The 6,837-nt window shown below is 33.9% G+C and overlaps 1 long non-coding RNA gene across 1 annotated transcript; it reads left to right on the top strand.

Moving 5' to 3' along the window:
• The first annotated feature begins 974 nt into the window (after positions 1-974).
• Positions 975-2,802, top strand: LOC126371382 (uncharacterized). The gene is made up of 3 exons (XR_007567008.1): positions 975-1,118; positions 1,538-1,663; positions 2,629-2,802. It is a non-coding gene; the product is annotated as an uncharacterized LOC126371382 (long non-coding RNA).
• The last annotated feature ends 4,035 nt before the right edge of the window (positions 2,803-6,837 follow it).

Raw genomic sequence — 6,837 nt, 5'->3', positions numbered from 1 at the left:
ACGATATCAGTAAAAATGAAGAAAATATTACAAAAATAATGAAATTGTGCAACATTGATAAAAATATTTTTCCCCCATAATAAGAAAGTAAGTATAAATACATGATTTTTTTTTCTAATTTTCCCATATAGTAAAGTCATAATAACACTTACGTCGATTTTACACGAAAGTTTTTTAGGATGGTCGAGTCGTAAGTAAACGTACTGACATGTTTCACGACATTATACGACACGACAATGGTTGTACGTCTAGTTACTTCGTTATTTCACGAATCTTGTAGCGTTACTTTTTGGTGTAACTCCAGCTACTTGCCTATTCTGCGAATCTTTTAGCGTAACGGTTTGGTGTAAATATAAATAGGTAGTTTTTTCCAAGCAAGGTTTGATATTACTATTACGTTATTTCATTTAACTTCATTTTTCGATGACATATTTTACACTATACTCTTCGTAAATATGAATACAACTCTTTTAAAGGCAATAATTTGAATCATTTGTCGTGTTATTCTAATTACCTACAAATATATACTACTTATTAATGTCCTAAATAAATATACTTAGTTATCAATAGCGTAAATCCCTACGTTTTATTTGGTTACTGTACTTACGCCGCGCCGGCGATATTAGAGAGGTATTACATCTATCCACCAATTTTTTGTCAATCTCGACTTTTTATTCAACCAAAAATCGACCCTATTATTACTGTACTGTGATCGTTATTTGTAGGGTCGTATGCTGATCGTGGTTTTACCACGGTAAAACAAAGATCACCCATAGACAAAATTATTGCCGACGAAGTTTATAAAAAAACGACCTTATTAATATTTCACTGTGATCGTTATTTGTAGAGTGAAAGCTGATTGTCTATTTGTGATCGTGGTTTTACCACGGTATTCCGTCAGTCAGCATACGACCCTACAAATAACGATCGCATTGTAGTAATAATAAGGTCGATTTTTGTTAGAATAAAAAGTCATGATTGACGAATGTTGGATAGATGTAATAATTATCTCTCTATTTAATTTGTTCATGGTGGCTACTCGAAGCGTGCATATCTTTGTGTGGAAGTAAAAAACCCAAGGATTATACGTATGCTCAACTTGGACAAAATCAAAGATGGTGAGTAATTTACTTATAAATAGACTAGCTAGATTTTAGGTAAGTACCTATTACCTTACCTACTTAGTATATTACTATTTATTAGACTATTAATATTATAAATATTTTGTTTTGTAAGGTTTACACAGAAGCATCAACTGTAGTATTTCGGCGTGGTTGTGAATAATCTACCTAGTTATATAAGTTAACTTTTGCAAAAACACCCTTGATTTTGTTGTTATTTGTTCGCTTGAGTTTGATATGCATTTTATTATTAACGCATTGGTACTAACCTTCTATTTAATACCTAAATAACGATAAAATATCTAGGTTTGTGTCTAATTATTAGGGTGATTTGGTAATGGGTCCTTTTTATTTCTTAACGTCCATTATGTACCTACCTACAAACAATGTATTTAAACCATTGTTACAATTAACAGATTCCACTAATACTGCAACCCAATCCAGTACAACCCAGTGGAAGAATGACCAGAAATGCAAAAATATTTCAAGAAACTATGGGATATTTTCTCGTCGTAGTCAACATGAGACACATTCTCTTCAAGGTTCGTATGTACCTTTCCGTATCCTACTAAAGTCGAGTAAACTTCTCCTTCTCTCGTGTGGGATGAGACAATTGACTGACCTCATCTACCCTGGTATCAGGGTTACTACGGAGCCGCCATAGGTCCTTGACATGCCTCATGTAACGACGACACACCTGCATACTTATTTAAGCCGCAACCGACTGCCTAACATGCCCTCCGACGCACAGATCATCTTACTTTTGGGCAATCCGGTAACCAGACTGCAATGTCCTAGTGATCTCGCCGCTCGGCTGCGTTATGGGTGTCACTTTGAGTACTTATGTATGCCGGTAATTAAGAAATAGGGCCGCCTATTGTGCTTATATTTTATTCGTATGTTTATGTCCTTTGTATATGTTGTTGTGCAATAAAGTATTATTGATTGATTGATTGATTGAAATAGTACTAATATTAAAATTAATATTAGTACCATTTCTGATTTACGACTTGGCCGGGAAGATAAGCAGCTGAAAACGTTCCATGTTTTGTATGCCGGAATATCCTTTCAGTATTTGTATTCTAGATTGATATAGGTATTTACCTACTAACCTGGAAGCGGCGCGTGGTAAAGTTTCTCTGAAATAGTCAGTGCCTGTGTATTTATGGTATAATTATTCTGTTATTTTCCTCTTATCATAACAACCACAAATATTTTTGATTTGCTTAATGTAGTTTTTTCTAGAGTTATCTCTTATGCAAACCAACTGGCTTTTATGGGGTTTTAGCTAAGTTGCAAACGATTAAGTACGTAAAACGATAGTGACAGTGATTTGAGAGATTGACATGTAATCACATACATTTTTATCACTGACACTGTCGCTTTTTTGGATACGTTGGAAAATTGGCTCATCTCTAAGCTTACTATAATAGGTATTAATGGTTATTTATCTTTTTAGTAATTTATTATCATACTTAATAGTTTTTTTATATTTTGTCATTTGCAGGTTCTACCGAAAAGCAAAGAGGGGGTGATCGGAAAGGAGCAAAATGTTCAAGAAAACTCTTAATGACTAACTAAACATGAAGGTTTTTCTAATAAAGGCAAGTGCCAAAATGTACCGTATAAATATATTTTGTGATTATGCATGTAATAATTAATAAACGTTTTAAAATTCAAAGTTAGATTTTAATTACAAATATAAATAACTCCCTGAAAACTGAAAACCCATGCGGGTCAAACGGCTTTCGGCACAGCTAGTAAATAAATATTCATTTTTTTAAAACAAATTAGAATAAACACTTAATTTAACACTGATTTTATTTATTTCAATATACAGGCCCAAAAGTTCACGTTCAAAATGAAAAATTTGATAGAGGGGCTCATTAGCCACCAGAAACACCCCCATGTATGTTCAGCGATTATTTACGGTTTAGGAGATCTGACCCATTTTACACCTTTTTCTTGATTTTCTATCTTACTTCAGAAATCATCATTTTGTCGCTATCCCTTTCTTAATAATTCAATTTTTTTCTTTCTAATTTCTAATTATTTTGCTTCATAACTATACCTAAGGATGTGTATCGCTAGGTGAAAAAATAAAAACAGTCGAATGAAAGATAAAAAGTCATTGGAAGTTGGAATTCAAAGTGAGAATTCGTCTAAATTGTTACAGTTGTTAAAACTTCGCCGAAGAATAATAAACACATGAGATTGTCATGAACCCTGAAAGTGTTTTTTAAAAACTGTTCCATTTAATAGGCTTTTAGACACATCCAAAAAAGTACCCTTAATAGGGTCATCATCATCAGCCGTATGACGCCCACTGCTGGGCATAGGCCTCTCCCAAGGATCTCCACGACGATCGGTCCTGCGCTGCCCGCATCCAGCGGCTTCCCGCGACCTCCTGGGTATAAAACTAAGTAATTAGCCCTCAAAGATTTTAAGACAGAAAGATTTTATTTTAGTATCTCATAGTATGTATGTAGTAACGGTTTGGGGATACCCAAACTTTTTCCTTCATTACAATATGAATACCAAAAGTGACTGCAAGTTTTGTCTTCAGACTGTTGCTATGTCTACCCTGTTAGCGATTATGAGCGTGATTTTTTTATTGAAAATGTGTCTTTGAGCACCTTTAACAACGTTAGAAAGAAGCAGCTACCTACATTGTATGAGAATGTAATTTTTCCTTCAAATCTGTCTATCTTGCAATCTTTGAGGTCTAATTACTTAGTTTTTTGCTTCTATTAAGGGTACTTTTTTTGGATGTGTCTAAAAGCCTATTAAATGGAGCAGTTTTTCAGAGATACTTACTTTCAGCGTCCATGCCAATCTCATGTGTTAATTATTCTTCGGCGAAGTTTTAACAACTGTGACAATTTTGGTCCAATTCTCACTTTGACTTCCAATAACTTTTTTTTTATCTTTGATTTGACTGTTTTTATTTTTTTACCTAGCGGTATATATCTTTAGACATAGTTATGAAGTATAATAAGATAATTATGAAGTAAGGGATAGCGACAAAATGATGATTACTGCAGTAAGCTAGAAAATCTAGAAAAAAGGTACAAAATAGGTCATATCTCCTAAACTATAAATAATAATAAATAATGGCTGAACATACATGGGGGTGTTTCTAGTAGCCAATGAGCCACTCTATCTAATTTTTCATTTTGAACTTGAAGTTCTGGGCCACCCCGTATAATGTATGAGCATACATACTTCTACATTCTAGACTAACCCCTGCAACAAACAAGTATTTAAAGATACATACAATTATTTTGAGATATTTCCTTATTAAAAAAGCAATTTCTATAGTTACACTATCAAAGATACCGGGTGAGAGCCTTCAGCGCTCCCCATTTGTCCGGCCAAGTAGTTAATGCCATCTGCGGCAAATCTACAATAAGTCACGTCAAAAAAAAAAAAAAAAAAAAACTATCAAAGATCATTTACTTTCACGTGGAACAAATAGGTTTCTCAACTTACGCAAAACATTTTGTTAAAATTTTTCGTGTAAGAACGAAGTAACTAATACTTACAACATCCGAGTACGATGAAATCGGAAGGTGAACAACGTTGTAGGTAAAGTTACAACTGTCAATGTTGTTTGCACTACGTAATAATAAAGCAGTGTCTGTACTTACAACGGAACGTTTGATTATAGTTTCGTGGAATATCTACGCAATCGTGTTTTTTTATTTTTTTTTCAAATCTACACAATTAATTAAAAATTAATAAATGTGAGTCAATCCGGGCTACATTTTGCTATTATTTTCTCTTTGAAGGTTATTTCCAGGACTTATAACTAATTAGTAGGACAGTTTTTTTTAGCTCCTGAAAAGTTGATAAAATCAACTTACTGCGTTTTTCCACGAAGGGTGCGAAATGTAACTTAAATCCTTTCTAATTAATTTCTTGGTATATTTTATTACGTTTTACATTATTTAATTACATTTTTATGGAAACTGGAAATCTGGTAGCTCTTATAGATTTAAATTAAACGATTTACCTATATCGCTAACGACATATTTAAGAAGAATTTCAAAATCTATTATTGTTTTTTTATTAAATACGTTTTGTTCGTAAATAACAAACATAAATAGGGTAAGTAGAGTTTAACACAGTAATAGGGTAAGTAGAGCCAAAACATATCAAGTGATACTTACAGCTATTATTAGATTCGTACCTAATAAAGATAAATATATTTATGATAAACAGTACAGTGACCAAGATAAGAATGGTCTGATTCCAGTCTCGATCTTCACGATAAGTATACAATAATAATCAGAAGAACACATTCAGCTTTTTCGTCCTAAAGCATGCAAGAAATTACTCTACATAAATGACATCTCATACAAAAATCAAGTCAGCGTTATACAGATGTAAACAGTACTTATACATTGCCCATTCGTAACTCACAGCCGGTCTTATACACATTTGCATGAATAGAATCCGGACTGTCCCTTAAACTCTTCCTTTATCGGGTGTCTCATGTCCATGTGCCGCGATCATCTGTACACGTCGTATTTATTCAACAATGGCTGCCACCTCGCTTCACAACTTCAACTCGGACCCCGCACTAATTAAAAAAAGACTGACGAATAAGACCGGCGATTTTTATCGCTCGCCGAATCGTACATCTAAAGAAACTCTGTAGGCGTTCTCTATCTCACATCCCTTTCACACCATCCACATTTCAAATACCACATCCCGTTCCCACATATCATTCTACCGTTTCCCTTTATTCATTAAATCAGCCCATAATTGTTTATAATTATAATTCATTTAAATTTGGAAAAAGCCGTTAGATACCGCTTCTTCGTTTTGATACTGTAATCGCTCTGTGAGAATTTGATACTTTATCTTTTTGATTCAATGTTCTATTTCGACCACCTCGCTTTTACTCGTAACTTGACTCTCACGCTCCGAAATTCACCTTTAAAGTCCCTTTTATAAAATTAACGTTATTTTTGGTAAACGGCAGAGATAAATTTGTCGACGGGAAGTAGTTAGAAGCCGTAAGTCGAAATCAAGAACTTGACGGAGACAGAGTTTTTGTTTGAACATTACTGGTTTCGTGTAGATAACACTTTTTTACGGTCTTAATTATTGTTATGGCCGTCTTGGGGACTAACGTCGTGACGGCGCGATAATTATCATAATTGTTGTTCATTTCAAAGAAATGTTTGAATTTATGTAAGCGGTGCCGCGCATCCGGCACGCTGTGTATGTACCTACACTTGTCAAAAAGCTGAATAAATACTGGTCGTCTTATAATTAAAATTTGTCAAATCTCGGCTGGATTCGGGAAAGAAGGACGGAGATAATTATGTAAATATGTTAATTCTAAATGGCAGTCCAGTCAATATTTGCAAATTGCCACCGGATGCTGCCAATGTAAAGATTAGATTACATCTAATACTTTACGTTTAGTGTTATATCAGAACACGAAGCCGGTAGTCGTCGATTAGTAAACATTTAATTTAGTTTCAACATCAAAAGGTAAGGAATTTGTAATCAAAACAGAATCTACGAGCCGACACAATTTTAATGAACCGATCACGGTCAAAACTTTAAATTATTAATGAACTTTCTCATACATAAATTGTGGGTCCAACGATATTTTTTCTGTCAAACCCCACATCAATCGAGTCAACTATCGTAGCGTGTATCTTCATGAATATGTTAACCAATAATTTATCATACACCA

Source organism: Pectinophora gossypiella, chromosome 12, assembly GCF_024362695.1.
Source record: "Pectinophora gossypiella chromosome 12, ilPecGoss1.1, whole genome shotgun sequence".
Taxonomy (NCBI): domain Eukaryota; kingdom Metazoa; phylum Arthropoda; class Insecta; order Lepidoptera; family Gelechiidae; genus Pectinophora; species Pectinophora gossypiella.
The sequence above is the reverse complement of the archived record's forward strand: the minus strand, read 5'-3'. Positions and strand labels throughout refer to the sequence as shown.